Raw genomic sequence first — 21,103 nt, forward strand, 5'->3', positions numbered from 1 at the left:
AGGATGGAAGATTCCCAATGTAAGTGATGTTAACTAATTCAAATCTTCAGTGTAATGCAAAGTTAATTGGAATTCACCCAAGCATGAGAATAAGCGGATTAAGCCAATTCCAATTTGAGAGATAGATCACTTGGAATTCCCATTCCTAAACTGGAGAGATGAAATTGGAAGGTTATTTAATTTAATAAAAATGACATATGACCTCATAAATGCATATTCCCATTAATTGAATAATTACATCCCATAATTAAAATGAGAGCATTATTAAATTAAATAAATTTAATTCCTTAGTACATTAGCCTTAGGATATAATTTAATTTAATTAAAGTATAAACACTTCAAATTAAATTAAATCTTAATCAATAGGTTTAATGTCGCTAATCTAAGTCAATACTTTTAGGAATTAAATAAATAATGTGATTGATGCAGATTAGGATTTTCTACATTTGACAATTAAGTCAAGTAGTTAAAATTAGAATGAGAATTGCCTAATGAAATAGGACTTTAGGGTTGACCAAAATATACTAGAATTGGTTCAGAAGGCAATGAGCCAATTTCAAGTTATTATATTTTGCCCCTCTTTGAATGAATGTGCGAGCAACATGTTCAATTCAAAGAAAATTAGAAAGCATAATGCACAGATCAAGAAATGAGATTGATTTTGCAATTTGATGATGCAAAAACCAATTGATGAGCTTTTAAAGATTATCTCCAAAATGAAGCTTAATCTTAAGCGATCCAGAAAGAAAACCTAGATACCTAGATTGAATAAGCTTTTAAAGATTATCTCCATGATGGAGCTTAACCTTAAGGAATCTAGATAGAAGACCTAGATACCTAAGTTGACAAGCTTTTAAAGATTATCTCTGGGATGGAGCTTAATCTTAAGGAATCCAGATAGAACACCTAGATACCTAGATTGATAAGCTTTTAAAGATTATCTAAAGAATGGAGCTTAATCTTAAGGAAACCAAATAGAACACCTAGATACCTAGATTGATAATCTTTTAAAGATTATCTCTAGAATAGATCTTAACCTTAAGGGATCAAGATAGAACACCTAGATACCTAGCCATAAAAGATAGCAAGATCCAACCATGAGTTGTAGAATCATCCCTAGAATGACACTTGATCCTCATGAGTCAGGGTTTAGACCATCCTGATACCTATCCATCAAACTCTAATAAGGACTACTATAAGATGTGATCAACTAATGAAAAGATGAAAAAATGACCCAAATGGAGGGGAACAAGATGACCCTAGTGATGAGATGCCCTAAGTGATGAGGACATAAGATTTAGATTGAGTTGAAATTTAGGTCCAATGATGTAATAATCCTACCCCCTTAGGAGTGAAATTGAAAGATGACACACCAGAAATATGATCTAAAGTAATAAATTAAGAGATATGGAAGAATCTATGATTGACAATGTTATAGAAGAGATTAGAATGAATAGAAGAAAATTTGAAGTCAATTCGACCTAATTTTAAGGTTGAAAAGACCAAGTTTGACAAATAGTTGACTAGATTTGACCATAGTTGACTTGAGTTGACTTTTAAGAAAATTTTGAAGAAATCTTGAGTTGATAAGATTCCAAGATCCATAAAGTGTCAAAAAAATTGGACTACACAAGCGTTCAATCGGATCGGTCCCCAAAATTTAAAATAAGATTTTGAGTTGCTTAAGTGTGTCAAATTTTGAATTTGATCTTGAAAATGGATTTAGAGCAGTCAAATTAGCCAAGGGCTGATTTTTGCGCAAATTAGAGCACTTTAAAAAATTAGGTCAAAACCTATATAATGGCCCAAAGGGCCATTTTCAAATTATTTTTGCCTTTTGTCTTTAGTGGAGAATAGAGCTCTGAGGCAAGAATGGCAATTCCCGTGCATATGCATTAATTCGAGTGCTCCTGATGACATAGCCAGCCGATGGACTATGGACTTCCAGCAAGTAATTGAGATTCTTGCTTTACATTACATTTTTAATGCTTTTCTAGGCATTTTTAGCATTTTTTTTGCATGTTCAATTGGTTTATCAATCCTCGCATGAGGATTTCATTCCTCATGCAAACCTAGTCTTTCTACGTGTGAAGATACACTAGATCGATGTTTCTTTACTTGTGTTGGTGAGGAATCTCACTTGAGAGATACCCACCTCTCACATGAGATGTGTAGGATATTGGGGTGGATCTCATGCAATGTTTCATTATTTCTCACACGAGAACATATTTTCTCATGCAAAGATGTGAAATCTCGTGCAAGGAAGTGTTTTCTTGCATGAAAAATTGGTGTTATTTTCAGCATTTTAAGTTCAAATTTTGTCATTTCATCAATTTTTTTGAGTAGGAACTAACCATTTGCCTATTGTTTTTGGTTGTGTGTACAGGTTATCTTCGATTAGATTGGATTTAGGTCCCACTACCCATCATACAGAGCTTTGTTATGGAGTCTCAATGATGCCAACATGGCTCATATAGACCAACTCAGATTATCCTATTTATGTCAAATCCTAGTAGTGTTGGTGAATCATGACTTGCTAACCGCATTGGTGAAGTGCTTCTATTTGGAGATGGGCTGAGGGTAGTGTATGATATAGTACCAAGAGTAGGTATAGAGGCACTACAAAGGCACTACAAACTATCTTCCAGTGAGAGTTGTCTATAGGGTGAGCCATCACATGGGATTAGCTTGTCCATATGTATGGGCCTACACATAGATTAGCTTCAGTCCTGGCCATCTTTACCAATTGTTTCCTTGTGTTGAACAAAGGATAGCATAGATTAGAGTGTGGTTGGGGACAAATAGTGCAGCAGATGCTAGATGCTCCTAAGAGATTTGGGTGGGGATAATGCATGCTTGCACAGATGTTCCACGAGATGCATGAGACTTTATACTACAAGCAAAGGAGTACGGCCGCTAGAGTCTATGTTTTGTAGAGTTGGGCATGGGAGCACCTACCAATTATGAGACCCATTTTTGAGGATGCATGAGAGTCCATAAAGCTATATATTTGCAAGTATAGGGGCCAGTTGATCCATACAAGTCTGGGGAAGACTAAGCAGTGGAGGGCCCATCTCAATGACCTAGTATCCATTGTATGGCATCCCTAGAGAGAGACCAAGGACTAGGATGATGCTCCTTGGGAGCTAAGCTAGATGTTTGCATTACAGACACTGATATGCCAGACTACATAGATCATTGAGAGATTCCCCATCACCCGTATATGGTGGCAGTATGGGTGGCCACAAGATATTTCTTAGGAGCATTGCTCATATGCCCAATTGGCAAAAGATCTAGAGTAGGGGTGATTGATGAGGCTAGACCTAGGAAGGTTTATGATGTGCAACCTAGTTGTGACATAGTGGGACTATATGCTAGCTATAGCAGATGCCAGGATGATGCCTACCTATCAGGCATATTATTTTAGCCATCACTTCCCATGGTTTACAAATCCATTAGGGATGGAAACTCTAGGATCGTAGATGCCTCAGCAGGTACCACCATAGGGACCATCACAACATCCTCCACAAGGACCACCATAGTAGGTGAGACATTGGGTGAGATAGATACAAATTTCCCCTTGACAGATGGGGTTTGATCTAGGTACTAGTGGTAGTGGGATGAAGCAGGGTCAGTGACAGAGACCACGTATTGAGGAGTGGGTGCTAGCCAAGCAACAAGTCAAGCTACTAGATGAGGAGATGTAGGACTATCCTACTATTGGACCTTAGGATGCATTGAGGTGAGCCAGAGAGCAGATACGAAAAGCCTCTCAATAGATAGGGGAGCTACAGATTCAAGTGGCTATGAGAGACACTCAGATAGTAGAGTGGGATCACGAGATCCTTAGACTAAAAGAGCAATTATAGGTAGCTAAGTGGAGGAAAAAGAAGCTACAGGATGAGGTCCAATTATAGGTGGCCTGAGTGGCTTATTACTTTGCAACTCATTCCATAGTTTTTTTTGATGAGGCTAAGCAAGTGCCCTAATTCTCAGAGTATGCTCAAGATTTAGGAGGCACACGACCACCAGCCAAGGTAGAAATGCCTCAGTCATCTCCTCCTCCTCCTCCTCCAAGAGGTGATGGAGTCAAAGAGAGCTAGACTTGATTTTTTTTTTTTGAGATTTTGATCTAGCTATGTATCGATTGGTGTGCCAACACAATTTTGTATCATTTTTCATCGATAGTGCTTGAGTAGTGATCATTTTTATACTGACATATTCTTTGATACTAATATATATATGAGATTTTGAGTTGAGTACCTTGTGCACATATCATTGTCATTGTTTGTCTTTTAATTTTATGTACATGAGATGTTTATGATGTAATTATGAGATGCAATCATTGACACAATGTATGGATGTATAGATGATTCGATTTAGAGATGTTGTATAGATGAGATAGATGATGAAATTATGTATGGAATGAAATGTGAATGGACTGACACCTCATGGAGTGTTTCATGTTTTTTTCTTGACAATGACAAGTATCCCTTTGTAGAGTGAGAAAATGAACCAAAGAAGTAAATGCTTGTGTAGTCATGAAGAAACATGATACTTTGAAAAGACCAATGATCCCACATCATGAATGATGGAAGTAGATTTGCAATCAAATCATGTGTGTATCCAAGTGAAGTATGCAATGCAAACCTATGGTAGATGGAACCCTAGTTCTAGTTACCAAGCCTCCTTAATTTGCATCACTAAGCATATAACAAAACTCCATATGTCATACAATTCCCACTGACATTGCAATCATGGGAATATGAATAGGACATCTATTCTAGTTTTTTTGGGATGAAATGTAAGCATTCAAGGCACAAGAAGCCAAAATGACTAGAACATTTATCCCTTTTAATATTGCAATTTAACACAAGCATCAAAGCATAAATGCTAGGATGACAAGAATATTTCTTATGTGCAGACATAGTGGACACACAAGAGATATATCTTATGCTAAGTATTCAGTAACTATTCTATCTGCAATAACCCTTGCATTCATAACTTGAGATAGAAGTGTGCTAGATATACTCATAGTGACCCATACATTCACTTAGCAAGATGAGTATTAGTATTTACTATAGCATGAAGAGTTCACTCCAACAAGAAAGGAGAAGGACCAACATTATTGATGTATCCATATAAAAGGAGTTGAGGTACACATGGCCATCCAATACAAGATGGAGGATCTTATAGTGGATACTCCTCTTATATGTATGCTTCAAATTATTGGAACTAAACCATAGATAGAAAGCAAAGAAAAGATCATGCCCCCATTCATTGCTTCTCTAGTCAAGGATGACATCATTCAGTTGCTTGAGAAAACATGATGAAGTGAAAGTGAAAAAAACAAATAAAATGCCGAGCATATCCAAAAAAGTATATTATTTTGAGTTTTTTTTTTCTGTGTTATATTATTGATGTCAATTGGCAATGTCTATAACATGAAAAAAAAATCTTCAGTAGGGTGACGATAGTAAAAAGGCATAGTTAGAAATACTAGTGACTGAAGTCAAAGAGGAATCTTCATGAAGAAGAACCTTAGTTGGAACTAAGTGATAGTAGATAGACATAGTCAGGACAATTGGTGACTGACACAAGAGAGATCTTCCATAAAGGGGAATCTTAGAAGTGACATGAATAATAGTAGGCAAACAAAGTGAGAACCACTAGTGATTGTCATGAAAGAGACTCCATGAGAGGAATCTCAAAAAGTCACATGAATGGTAGTAGGTAGACATAGTGAGAACCATTGGTGACTTATTTGAGAGAGACTCCATGAGAGGAATCTCAAAAAGTGACACAAATGATAGTAGGCAAATGTAGTGAGAACCAATAGTGACTATCGCAAAAGAGACTCCATGAGAGGAATCTCAAAAATTGACACAAAAAACACTAGGTAGATGCAATGAGAACCACTAGTGACTATCATGAGAGAGACTCCATGACACTGTAGGGTGGTGCCACCCAAGTTGTGACAAGATTCAATCCATGGATACATGAGCAAAAAGTAGGAAACTAAAGCAGGAAGAAAAATTAGGATAGAAGCTATACAAAAAGTCAAAAGTTGTGCTACAAGATGGAGCATTGGGTGAAAGATGTGCCTGTTTACTAATTTTTCACCTTCTTGGAAGAGATTATATTTTTTTGGCTACCATGATGCTTGTTTCTAGGTTTTCACCAGTGGCATTTTTTCTTGTTTTTCAATTTTTTTGTATTTTTCTCTTTTTTGTTTTCTTTTGTATTTTTTCAAGTTTTCCAAATGTTTTTAATATTACCAAGGTGCCTATTGCTAGGTTTTCAACAGGATAATGATTTTTTTTAGGACTTTTTGCAATTTTAAGAATTTTTTCAAGATATTTAAGAATATACAAAGAGCCTTAGAGATCCATTCAACTATAGAACTGCTTCATTTGGAGAGTGTTGATGGGCTCCTTGAGCACCTCTCCCTTGGCTATAGAAAGCTGGTAAGCACCAGATCCATACACTATAATGATTATGTAAGGACCAAGCCAATTAGGTTTGAACTTCCCTTTTTGGACCCTTTGTTGTTGGTTCTTTGGGTTTTCTCTCAAAACAAGATCACCCAACTAGAAGTCATGTGGCTTAACTTTCTTATTGTAGCTTCTAGACATACACTATTGATAAGCTCAAAGATGATTGTACACCACTTGCCAATGTTCATCTAGTAACACTAGCTCTTGAAGAAAAGAAATTCTATAATATTCATCAGTAATGAGGCCCTCCATGGAGATTCTTTGCGTAGGAATCTTGACCTCAATTGGAAGCACAATATTTGCTCCATAGACCAAAGCAAAGGGCATTGTACCCATATGAGTTATATATGCCCACAAAGCTAGATTAATCTAGAGGTGCCAGCCCCTCCCAAATTTGTTGACTGTACAATGCAAGATATTGAGTATTGCCTGGTTGGATGCCTTTGCTTGGCCATTACCTTGGGGGTAATAGATAGAAGACTAGTGTTGCATTATTCTGAACATTTTACATAACTCCTTGAAGTCTTTGTTTTTAAACTATCTTCCATTGTCAGTAATAATGGAGGATGGTACACCATACCTACATATGATGTAGTTTTTGATAAAAAGAGCTACAGTTTTTCCATTTTTTATTGTGAGAGGTACTACCTCTACCAACTTCGTGAAGTAGTCTACAGATGTAATAATGAACTTATGTCCATTAGAAGAAGATGGGTAAATTTGACCTAGAAGATCAAAGGCCCATTGTTTGAATGGCCACAATGTGATAGATGAAATCAACTCCCTGGCTAGAACATGAATTAGATTCCCATGGAGCTAGCACTTTTTGTAGGACTTGGCGTACTTGATTGCCTCTTGCTACATATTTGGCCAATAGTAACCAGCTATAATAAGTTTACGAGCTAGTGTCAAGTTGTTTGAGTGAGATCCACAAATGCCCTCATCAACATTAATTAATATTCTTGTGGACTCTTTGGGTTCTAGATACCTGAGGCGTGTTCCATTGAGATCTCTCCTAAACAAGTCATTAGCAATAATGATATATGGTGAAGCATTATGGATAAGGTGACATTTTTTCATTCTAGGTTAGAGTGTCCATAATAGTTTGGTCATGGAGATAGGAGTAGATGTAGTGGTAGTGAGACAAGTCTTGTCCTATAATAGAACAAATCATCTTAGAATGAGGGGTATCATAGGTAGGGTAGAGTAATGTTTCCACTAGGAACTCATGTCAAAGATCATTTTTGGGCATTTGTAGCAAGGAGGCCAAAGTAGCCATGGCATCAGCCACTTTGTTGTCTACTCAAGGAATTTTCTAAAAAGTGATGTGAGCAAAGTATTTCTTCATATCATCAACCATGCATTTGTAAGGACTTAATTTCTCATCCTTTGTCTAATACACATCCCTAACCTAGTTGATTATGAGTTGAGAGTCCTCAAAGATGTTCAACTGATCCACTCTCCATTCAGCCACAATCTTCATGCCATTAATTAGAGCTTCATACTCTACAATGTTGTTTGTACAAGGAAATAGAATCTTATATGCCTTGGGGAGTGAATACCTTTGTGGTGTTATGAAGAGTATCCCAACATTGAATCCCTATTTTGTGAAGGACCCATCAAAGAACATCACCCACATTTGGTGTGTGAGTGTCAGAATTAACTCGTTAGAAAAATTGATCTTCATGAGGAGAAGACTTTGTAAAGATGCATTTGCTAGCTAATGCATGATCACTTGCCCCTTGATAGCTTTTCATTCAACATATTTAATGTCAAACTCACTTAATATCATGACCCACTTAGCTAATCTACCTCTTAGAGCTGCCTTATTGAGTGAGTACTTTAGTGGATCAATTTTAGCCACCAATCTTGTAGTGTGGACGAGCATATAATGCCTCAACTTTTGGGAAGCAAAGAAAACCACCAAGTAGGCTTTCTCAATGATATTTTAATTCATCTCATAAGAGATCAATGTATGACTTAGATAATAAATAGCCCTTTCCTTTTTATCATTGTCTTCTTGAGCAATTAAGATACACAAAGAAGTTTTGTGGTAGAGATATACAAAATCAAAGGCTTTCCATAGATAAGAGGCATCAATATCAGTGTATTAGCAAGATATTGTTTTATCTATGTCAAGTTTTTCTCACTAACCTAACTCCAATTATATTTCACATCTTTATGTAGAGTCTTGGTGAAAGGTTGTGATATATTCGCTAGCTATGAGATGAATCTAAGAATAGATTAAAGTCTTCCTTGTAAGGCTCTCATTTGACTAATATTACAGGGTGGAGGCATATCCATAATTACTTTAACTTTCTATGGATCCACCTTGATTCCTTTTTTAGACACAATGTATCCTAGTAGTTTCCTTGATGTGACACCAAATGCACATTTCTTAGGATTAAGCCTAAGAATAAATTTTTCCATGTGATCTAAGATAGGTCCCAAATCTTGCAGATAAGTATTGTGTTTTGTGCTCTTGACCAAGGTATCATTCATGTAGTCCTCCATGGTCTTATCCATCATATCATGAAAAATTGTAGTGGCTACTCTATGATATGTAGCACCAACATTTTTCAAGCCAAATGGCATTGTGTTCCAACAGAAGGTTCTCCGTGCACATGTAAAAGTAGTTTTTTCCTGATCTTTTGGTGCAATTTTGATATGATTATAACCAGGAAATTCATCCATGACTGAGTACATCTCATATCCTACTATCATGTCCACTATCATATCAATGTTGGGAAGTGGAAAATCATCCTTAGAACATGCTAAGTTAAGATCACAAAAGTTAGTACAAACTCTGATAGATTTTTTGTGCTTGGAGACTGGAACAATGTTGGATATCCATTTAGCATAATCAATAACACAGATGAAACTAGCTTTCAAAAGCTTCTCTAGTTTATCTTTGACGAGTAATGCAACATGAGGATGCATTTTCTTAAAAAAATGTATAACTAGTTTAATGCCTAGTGCGATAGAAAAATGATGCATAATGAGATCAGGATCTAGTCTTGGCATGTTAGAATATGTCAACACAAAGTTTATCTCCTTCTCTCAAAAGAAGGCAATGAATTTCTCTTTTTCTTCTAGAGATAGTGACTATGCCAGATGTATCATGTCAGGATGCTCTTCTATGCCCAAGTTGATCAGCTATGTTGGCTCTATCAACACTAATGATTTCTCCTAAAAATGACTAGGAAGTGCATCAAATATCTCATCTGCAGGCACCTCAGAGAGGTTTTCACCCTTGGATACATCTTTTATTTTTACTTGTTAAGGTTTTGACACTACCACAATGTGGTTTTCACCATCGGACCTTCTATTTTTTTCTTTTTGATCATATGACAGATATTTGATGTCAGCTTTAGTCATGTTGATGCTTTGTTCGATGGTGGAGGATGTTACTTGTTTGATAGCATTTAAGTAGCAAGCAAGAGCATAGTCATTTTGGAATGTTGGGACTTCACTAGATGTATTAGAATTCTAGTCTATAACCTTGGGATATGTGAGTGAAAGAGTAGTGGTAGGTTCAATTGCATTCACATTATAATTATTAAATACTAGGACCAGTAATCTAAGATCTAGAGTGGCTTCGTCCACAAGTGTGTTCGAATTCCTTTGAGCACTAACATCATCAATTAAAGACTCAAGGACACTAGTTCGTTCAGACCCATCTGACCTAACCCTAGATGCTTCACCTACTTTGAGTTGGTTTTCATAGACATGAACTTGGTCAATGTCATTATCTATACTTACTTCTGGAAAGGAGTCAAATTCATATTCCTTAGAATTAGTGCTACATGGCGATAGGCTGTAGAATTCCCCAATAGTGATAGGGACATACTCTCCTTCATCATCTAGATTTTTACATAGGTACTCAAAATGTAACACCTCACTAGACTCTCCCTATTTTGAATGGGCACAATGTAGATCAGTATTGTTCTTAGAAGAATCAGTAGTACCATCCATAGTGCTAACACATGGGACAAAGTCATCTATCTTAGCAAAGAATTTTGAAAGATCATGAGAAATAGGATAAGGATAAGGATCCTCATCATTAATGATATCTTCTTGAGTATCAGACTCAGCTTGTGACTCATTTCTAGATGAACTCTCAATCTTTGGTATGAATTTGTTAATACCTAAATGGAAGGGAACCTTCTTAAAGCCTAGACTTGATGTATCTTTATTTCTTTGAGTTATTGCTTTGATAGGATCAACTAGACCATTGTTATTGCATCCAATAGGATCAATTCCCTTATAGCCAAAGTACTTCATGAGTCTAAGACCAGGGCCATATTTCTCAAGAGTGATCTCACAAGCTTGTTCTATGAGGTCAACCGAAGTCTCCTCTTTGTAAAGCCATGCAACAATGGCTTTTTTTTTACCTTTCATCCTCTAAGGGGATTGTAGCCTTGACAAAACTACCATTATATTTGGTTTGAGGTGTCAACACAAATGGCTTCTTTGCCTAAGATGGTCTCTCATAATGACAAGGAGACTCAGGAAGAGATGTTAATGATAGCATTGGTTCGATGTGGTATTCACCCATACTAGTTTCTTTCAACTTGAATGACTACTTAATTTACATCAACTTGTTATCATGATAATCAGTAGATTCCATGTTAGTAGGTACAGAATACTCAGTAGCTTTTAGCATATTGCAGGTATAGCTAGCACTTGTAGGGATAGTGACTTCAAAGTCATGAAATAGGAATTTTACGCATTGATGGTATATGGATGGCACAATGTCCATCTCATGTATCCATAGCCTTCCTAGTAGAATATTGTAAGCCAGGGGAATGTTGAGGACCTAACAAGTGACATCCCTTTCTACAGGACTGATGTGGAGGGGCAATGCCACATGACCTAAAGACTTTCACTCGACTTCATCATACACTTTGAAAGTGATCTTGTGACAAGGATCGATAGAGTCCCAAAATAATATAATTGTCCAAGTAGAGTAGCAGAGACAATGTTCATGCTAGCTCCATTATAGATGAGTGCCTGATAGACATGTGTCTAATGTATCATGACCTTAATGTGTAGAAGTTGATTGTGTGGGTGCCTCAATGAATTATCATCCTCCTCAGAGAAGGACATATAGTAAGGTGAGGTTAGATGACCTACCATGATTCAAATCACTCAAGATCAAGATCTTGAGGAACATTTTCTTTAGTGAGGGCTTTGTCAAGAATCTGCCTATAGGCAGGCAAGATTTTAAGAAGCTCAAAGATCATGATTTGAGCATTAGTTGATTTTAATTGATTGAGAACACTATAACTAGTGGCTATTAAATTTGTTGTGGGTTTTACACATCTGCTAGATGGACCAGCAAGGGTTTTATCTTTGTGTTCTTCAACATGAGGAGTAGAAGGCACAGGGCATTTGAGTACCAACTTGGCATGAAAATGTGTAACAATGTTGGCATAGTAATGAAAAGATTTATTGTCAGTTGTGTGGAAGTAGGGCCTCTCAAGGAAAATGGTGTCTTGGGTTTATTTTTATCTTGCTTTCCATTGATGGTAATAATGTCATACTACTCAAAATCCATAGGTTCAACCATGTTGATCACATTGTTTTCATTAGAGTATGTATAGTTGACCATGTTGTTAGATTTTGGTTTTGAGCTCTCTCCTTTTTCATAAGATGTGAAGGTCTCCTTGAAAGCCTTGTGATCCAAGTTCTTGTTATGTTTGTCTACCACAATGTCACCATCATCGATTATGTCCTAGAATTTGTGACATAATTTTATGTAATTGCTATTTTGTGTCCCTTATTTTGGTGGTACTTGTAGAATGTGGTTTTGTTCCACCATATTTGGTGTAGTTGTGGATCATAAGGGTGAGAGTTTTCCAATAGTGAAATAAGCTTGTTTTGTAGCAAGGTCTTGTACACCACATCCAAAGGTTCACCTGGAGGTGTGTACTCTCATTTAGGGCATGTAGCCCATGAGTTTCTCAATCTATTTCCAAATGTCTTGTTGTTAAGAGAAGGTTTCTCAACATTCTTAGCTGCATTGAGACTATTTGTGAGATTAAAGACTACCTTATTAGGTTTAGGAGTGACGTTGTCAACAACACCATCATGTATAATTTCTTGGTTCTTGTTGACATACTTGGGTTTGTCCTTGCTAGAGGTAGATTCTTGTTTTTTGTCCTTCTAAAGTGGAAGTTCACCTTTCTTGACCATGAATTCTGCTATGTAGATGGCTTGTGTGACCATGTCCTTGAAGGTGTGTGGACCTTGCAGTTGGACTCTATACCCAAAATCGGGTAGGAGATTATCAGTGAAGATGTCAAGCTTTTCCATTTTAGGAATCTTGCATGAATATTTAGTATAAATTTGTCTCCACCTCTAAATGAATGTGAGGAAAGGTTCCCTAACCTTATGATTAAGATTACACAAATCTCAGATGTTAATAGGGCATTGAATGTTATGAGAGTATTGCTAGACAAATAAGTTGGCAATTTCATCAAACATTTTGATACGAGGAAGCAAATGTGAAAACCACTCCATAGCCTAACCACCTAGACTTCTTTAGAATAAATGCATTAAATATGTCTAATTATGCATAAATTCCATAGAAAACACACTAAATTCCCACAAATGATCTTGGGGATCGATAGTTTCAAACTATTTATCATACTTAGGTAACTCTACTCCTCTTGGAAAAGGAGACATGTCTATGCTCTTGTCAAATAGAAATGGACAAAGAGCGTCTAAGGTGTATATTTTCGTGGGTTTGTCTTTATCATGCATCATCTAAGCTAGTTGGTCTTGCATGATTTTCAATTATTTTTGGAGTTTTGAAGTTTTAGTTTCCTCCTTAGGCATGATGATAGTTTCCACATTGAAATGATGGGGTATCTTAGCTCCCTGTTGGGCAAGTTTGAGAAAGTATTTGTCTTTCTCTTCATTGAGTAGGATTTCCATGACCTTTTGAAATTTTTTGTCTTTACAACACTTTGCTATGCATTCAAGAAGTATTTCCAACTCTTCCTACTCTTCATCAGTGGAATGGTCTTTTACTTTTTCATTCCTAGATTGGTCTTGGTTTTTGCTATGTTCACCATGTTTGGGTTCGTGATCAGGCATTGTAGGAATGTGAATGGTTTCAGGATGTTTCAATTGAAAAGGTCCTCTAAATAACAATTTAGCTATGTTGTTTGGAAATGTAGTACCTTTGCTAGTTTTAGGATCCTCTTGATACAAGGGGTTCTTGGTTTGTTGTAAGTTTATAGAGAATGTTCTCTAGATGTAAGGTGATATAATAGATGATGGAGATCATGAAGACTCACCACTAGATGAACTGGACATAGACCATGTAAAAACTATAATGCAACCTTTTCTGTGATTATGACCACTAGCTCTACCTCTTCTAAGTCTAAGGGGATAAAACATGTTTCCACTTCTTGTTGCCACAATCATAGACAAGGAAAAGAAGCAAAAACCTAGACAAGGACCACAATAGAACGTAGTCTCAAAAAAGGCACGATAGGAGTGCGATACACTAATTTATGAGTAGTCTAAGTAAGGGATAGAAAAACCAAAAATTATGACCATCGTGACACAAAGCACAACCAACACTAAAGGACAAGAAAAAGGTAACGGAGAGACAAGACTAGTTGAAATTTGGATCACAAGTCATCAGCCAAGCATGATGCCACTATCTGTGGATTGTTTGCAAACAAAATTGAGGTAAAATGTTGCAAGGAATAGACTAGACTAAGGGCGTAGGTAGTTTGAACAAACAATTTTGATAGTTTGGATGCAAGATGTCATTCAAAGATTCTCAGAGACACATGTGAGTAAGTTCAGAGGCACGGGTGAAGACTCAGAACAACAATCTAATTTTGCATGAGGATGTGTACTAGGTTGAATGCAAAGAAATGCTAAGATTTGACAAGTGAGATAGAATGCTAACTGCAAGATCTCATGCAGAGATTTGCATAGACTCATGCAAGGATTGGATAAAGCCCCATGAAGAAATGACAAGACAAAAGGTACTCGCACAAAATTTTCTAAACTATGCGCTAAAATGGAAACTAGACTTTGAAGAGACTTTGAAGATTTCATATTTTTCTAGATAGATTGTTGGTTTTTTTGATAGATTTTAGACAGATTACAAGATTGGCTTTCAAGTTGTTAAATAGAATTTGGTTTTGAACAAGACAAAGTGTTTTGAATAAGACACAAGAAGCAAGCATTAGTCAAATACAATCCAATTGAGGACAAAGCAACTTAGAGGGATGAGGGAGTCTTGACCTTTATTTTGTTTAGATAGGTTTAGACATGTTTGAAACTTGATAACAAACATGCTTTATCCCTAAAACCAAAAAAGGTAGAGAAGGAAAAACCTTTGTCCCACAACTTATGCACATGCATGCACCTCACATAGCCATGTCACCCCCTAAGGGGTGCCCATGTTTTTTGTGTATTTAAAGGTATCAATAACATATATGCTGAATGATGACCCTTGTGGCACAGGTCAAGCACATATACCACCTTTCAATGCCCAGTAACATGCCTATGGTGAGTTATATATGAGAGATTCTTCCCCCTCCTTGCATAAAGATTATGCTCCATTTTAGAGGTGAACCAGGTAGCCTCTAACTAAAGGTTTTTACTTGGCTTATTTTCATATTAATACCTACTGGCTCTGCAAGTGGAGTTGAGAAAAACAACCTACACTAGCATCTGAAAGTGCACACACTTGCTTAGTAAGACTAGGGTCGGTGCTGACCAGTGCAATAGATAAAGCCTCCCCTTGATATGTGATACCAAGAATGAAGGAGAGGAAATTAATATGGCTTTGGAGTCTTTCACTCTACAAAGCTTCTTTATTATAGTGAGTTGGAATCTTTGGTGAAAGGAGTGTGCTCACTTGAGTCCTTCCCGAAGGTTGGATCACTCCAACAAGACCTTTAAGGTTTGACTCAGACTAGTGGTTTAGATCTAATGGTCTGAGTTTCTAATTTCCCTCAATGGTAAAGAGCGTACTCCTCTACCTTATTACCTCACCCAAACATACAAAACATGTTAATCAGTGACTTAACTTAATTGATCTAGACTTATCCTTTCCAAAGATTTTGATTTCGTAAAAGGAAATCATCATCTCGTGATAGAAGAGGATTTACACTAGAGAACCACTAAATTGCTTGCCTCCCTCAGATGTCATCTTTTAGAGGATTCTAGGTTTCTGATTCACCCTTGGTCATGACCTCCAAGTGGTGAAGAGCATACTCGCCTATTCCCCTATCTTACACCCTATGAAGTTCACAAGCCCTAATTAGACTATGTTTGGAAATCAGGAAAAAGACACAATATTTTATGTGGGTTTTAAAATTGACCTTTGACAATTGTATCTTTGACAACATCCTACAAACACACAGTTAGTTCATATTTGGAAAGTTTGTGTAAAAAGGAATCTTTGTCAAAATATCCTACAGACAACTATTATGCTACAGAAAGTCAAAAAATTGAAATAAAGACACCTCAAAGACCACATGTAAATGAAATGAAATCATAAACAACATTGAAAATTTTTATTTTAAATATGTTGTGTCAAGAGGGAAACCATGCAACAAGATGAGGTGTTGCATGAGAAGATGAGGTGTCGTGAGAGAAACCACGCAATGGGGCACTTTTTTGCATGCAAAAGTGCAGAGAAGCAGGAAAAATCCTCAAATATTTTTAAAAAAATGAGATTTTCCATGCAAAAATCTAGAAGTCTATATGTACAGGTATAGCAAAATGATAAAAATATCATAAAATACGATGAATGAGGCCAGAAAACTTGTTTTTCTCAGCCCCATTGTGGGCGCCAGAAATGTGTATGTGGAAATGTGACCTCAAATCTTCACATACACTTCAACATGGTCCTTACCCACAAGATCATCTCCAAATGAAAATTGAATTGTCCATCTAAGAGTTCCAATAGAGAAACCTGTTGCCTTCTAATTAGAGGGATTTTTCTTATGTGCTCTTAGATCAAGAAGCGGGCAACTAGACCCTTTAATATGAAGGATTTTATACAATAATATGAAAGTGTATTTAAGCTAAATGATGTACAATTTAATCTAACAACAAGTAAAATAGAATTAAACTAGATGGATGCATTTCTAATCTAATATGACATTAATGCTAAACAATTCAAAAAGCTATGACAAGATTGAGTAATTGAGTATGCAATTTGATAGTATTTTGATGGAATTCAAATTCCAACCTCCTAAATGATGAATTAGAAGCCTCTTAAATATAATTCTTGAAATTAATTAATGGTTGAGATTGACTCAAATCGATGGTTAGGATTGAAGCAGAGATTGAGTTAGGATGGAAGATTCCCAGCGTAAGTGAGGTTAACTAATTCAGATCTTGAATGTAATGAAAATTTAATTGGAATCCACCCAAGCATGAGAATAAGTGGATTAAATCAATTACAATTTGAGAGATAGATCACTTGGAATTCTCATTCTTGAACTGGAGAGATGAAATTGGAAGGTTATTTAATTTAATAAAAATGACATATGACCTCATAAATGCATATTCCCATTAAATGAATAATTACATCCAATAATTAAAATAAGAGCATTATTAAATTAAATAAATTTAATTCCTTAGTACATGAGCCTTAGGAGATAATTTAATTTAATTAAAGTATAAACACTTCAAATTAAATTAAATCTTAATCAATAGGTTTAATGTATCTAATCCAAGTCAATACTTTTAGGAATTAAATAAATAGTTTCATTAATGCAGATTAGGGTTTTCTGCATTTAACAATTAAGTCAAGTAGTGAAAATCAGAATAAGAATTGCCTAATGAAATAGAACTTTAGGGTTGATGAAAATAGACCAAAATTGGTTGAGATGGCAATGAGCCAATTTTTGGGTATTACACTTACATACCATCTTCTTTTTGTTAACATCAACAAAACATTCAAATTGTTCTATGTAAACCTCTTCCTTTAATATGCCATTCAGAAATGTAGATTTAACATCCATTTGATAACCTTTGAAACCTTTGTATGCAGAATAAGCAAGTAAAGTTCTTACTCCTTCTAATGTAGCAACAAGAGCAAATGTCTCCCCATAGCCAATTCCTTCTTCTTGTGCATATCATTTACAAACTAATCTTGCCTTGTTCCTTGTGACTTCACCATTTTCATCTAGCTTGTTTCAAAATACCCACTTGGTGCCAATCACATTTTTTTCTTCTCATCTAGAAACTAGAGTCCATGTTTTATTTTTCTCAATTTTTTTAATATATTCTTCCATGCATTTACTCCAGTCTACATATTCTAATACATCTCTCACTCATTTGGGTTCTTTCATACTCAGTAAACATGTATCATTTCTCAATTGTTTTCTTGTTATTGGTCTAAAATCTTTGTCTCCAATAATCTATGTAGCAGGATGATGTCTCTTGACATATTTGGACAATCTTGGTTCATCTCTAGTTTCTTCATTTTGTCTTTTAGCTTCAGAGTCACTATATACATCTCTATTAGGTAGCTTAGCATCTCTTTCATGTACACTAATCCCAGAATCAAAATTTTCTTACACTTCATTTTGTAACTCGGCATCTGAATGTAGCTCGGTTCTTGAATGCAACTCAACATTCATAGTATTGACTCAGTATTAACTAAAACTTGTTGTTGATTTGTAGCTTGATTTGTAGCATGTTCTTTAGCAGGCATTCCTTCATAAGAGTATACAAATGATTTGTAATATTCTAGTTCTTTCATACATTTAGCCTCATATACTTTTGTATTTTCATCAAAATTCACATTTGCACTTTCCACAACTTTGTTAGTGTTAGTATTTAAACACTTATAAGTTTTACTTCTTGTGGAACATCCTAGGAATATACCTTATTCACTTTTTACATCTAGTTTACCATTACTGAAGTCATTAAGAATGTAACATCTACTTCCAAATACCTTAAAGTATTTTACATTAGGTGAGTATCCATACCATAGTTCAAAAGCTGTTGAATGAGTACCTTTCTTGACATGTACACATTTCAAGGTATAGACAGTTGTACTTATAGCTTCTCTCTAGTATTTGAAAGCAACATTTTTCTCCATCATGAGTTTTATAGTATAGTCCATTATATATTTGTTCCTCCTTTTAGATCTTCCATTTTTTGGAGGGGTTCTAGGGGCATATGTTTGTCTTTTCATCCCTCTATCATTATAAAACATCTCGAACTCATTTGATGTAAATTCTCCTCCTCTATTAGATCTCAAACATTTTAGACTTTTACCTATTTCCTTCTCAATTATTGCTAAGTACAACTTAAATGTTTGGAAAGCAACAAAAATTTCTATTTCAAAAACATAACTGTCATCATTCTAGAATAGTCATCAACAAAAATCATAATGTACTTATCTCCTTTGTAGCTTTGCACTTCAATTGCTCCACACAAGACAGTATGAACAATCTCTAGTATATTTTTAGAAGTATGAGTTTTACTCTTAAAACTTGACTTTTTCATTTTTCCTAACTGACATTATTCTCACATTATATTATCAACCTTCTTCAATTTAGGAAAACCTCTAACTTTTCTCATGTTACTGATGTTGACTAAGTTAACAAAATTGACATGATATAACCTTTTGTGCCATAGCCACACATCATCAAATTTTAGAATTAGACAAGTAGCGTCCTCTATATCAAGATAGAATATATTACTCTAAGTTTGATCACCCTTTCCAATCAATTTTCCATTTTTATTGTATATCTTAGCAATCTTCTTCTCAAACTCAACCTTGCATCCTAAATTGTTTAGTTGTGATATACTCAAGAGATTATAGTTAAGTCCTTCAACATAGTAAGCATTGTCACATAAAATCTTCTCTGTGAGTTTGATAGAACCTTTTCCTTTTATCAAACATGGTGCATTACCATCAAATCTTACACTATTTTCATCATAACAAATCAAGGTAATGAACTTACTTTTATCTCCAAACATGTGATGTAAACACCCACTTTCAATTATCCATCTATCATTCTTATTCACACAAGTCACAAGTGTAGTTGCCTCATCTTCATTAGATTTTTCCTTGATTGTAAATACCACTTCATCATCATTGTTTCCTCTTTAATAATGTAGCATGACTTTCTACCTTTGTCTGTGTAGTCCTTGTTCATCTATCCTACTTTTGCATTTGTCACCACCTCCATAGTTCTTCTTCTCTAGACATCTAGCAGCAATATGACCAACCTCATTGTAATTAAAATAAATGATAGGTTATTTACCTTTGAACTTTCCTTTACCTTTGTGGAATCTTCTTGCCAGTAGTGCTTCAAGTTGTTCTACATCCTCCTCATCAATATCATTGTCACTAGACACATACTTTATCTTCTTTATCTTTTTCTTCTCATCAAGTTTCTGTAATGACTCTTTATCTTTGAAAGTAGATTCAATATTCTCAAATTTGTAATTATCAAAGCTAGATAGCTCAAAAGTAGTGAGTATACCTACCAAACCTTCAAGTGATAGATTATTCCCTAGTATACATCTCAGTTCTTGAATTGCAAAAACTCTAATAGCATATATAGGAAATAGTGTCCTTAAAACTTTACTTAGTACAATATCATCATCTATTTTACCAGTAGGCCCTCTTGTTGCATTGGAAATTTCTTTTATCCTTGTGACATATTTAGAAATATTTTCACCTTCTTTCATTCTCATATCATCAAAATTACCTCTGAGACTTTCATCTTTAGTTCTCAAAACATTAGTGTCTCCTCCATATATGGTGGTTAAGACATCCTAGATTTTCTTTGCACTGTTAATACCTTTGATATCATAAAATTATGTATAACATAGGGAAGAAGCAATCTCCAACATTGTCTAGTTATGTTCTTTCTTCTTTTTCATATCCTCAATAGTTGGGGCTCCAACAGGATCAACATGCTCAATAGTAATGGTAAATTGTGCATGATCACTGAGTCCTCCAAGGTGTAGCTTCATTAAAAAATTTCATGTAGGAAAGTTATCTCTATTAAGCTTAGGGACTTCTCTTTTTGACATCTTGATCTTTATGCTTCTAGTACCTTCAAACTAGTCCTCTTAAGCAGATGGCTCTAATACCAATTGTTGGAATACTTTAGAATAAAACTCCATCTACAAATTACAAATCTTTGTTCCAGTCCTCCATTCTACTTAGCCTTCATGCATTTCATCTCTAATAGCTTGTTCACCCTTCAATCATTCATACCCTTAAGCCTTCTTGCTTAACATGCCATTGTAGAATCTTCTCTTAGGTCACTTGATGAAGCAAACCCTTGACTCCTTGTCTTCCTTAAGTTCTTGGACATGATAACCCTTGCTTCTAACTAGCCATTCCTATAAATATGAAATTAAGATCTTTAATCACTCATTCTCCATTGTCCAATTTAGGATTAGGGTGAATTAGGTAGGATATAATGAATCTACCCCATATTCCATATCTCTTCTAGAGACTTCTCCTTCAATCCTCTTTGAATTCACCTCAAAATGGTTTACCTTAAATTTTGTGCCACTATCTCATCAGTCTTATCTTCCACCTGGTTCACAAAATCCAAGAAACCAAACTTGTTAGCTTAGAT

The sequence above is a fragment of the Cupressus sempervirens genome, chromosome 3 (genome assembly GCF_028749045.1).
Source record: "Cupressus sempervirens isolate cs-2001-9-10 chromosome 3, ASM2874904v1, whole genome shotgun sequence".
In the NCBI taxonomy this organism is placed as follows: Eukaryota; Viridiplantae; Streptophyta; class Pinopsida; order Cupressales; family Cupressaceae; genus Cupressus; species Cupressus sempervirens.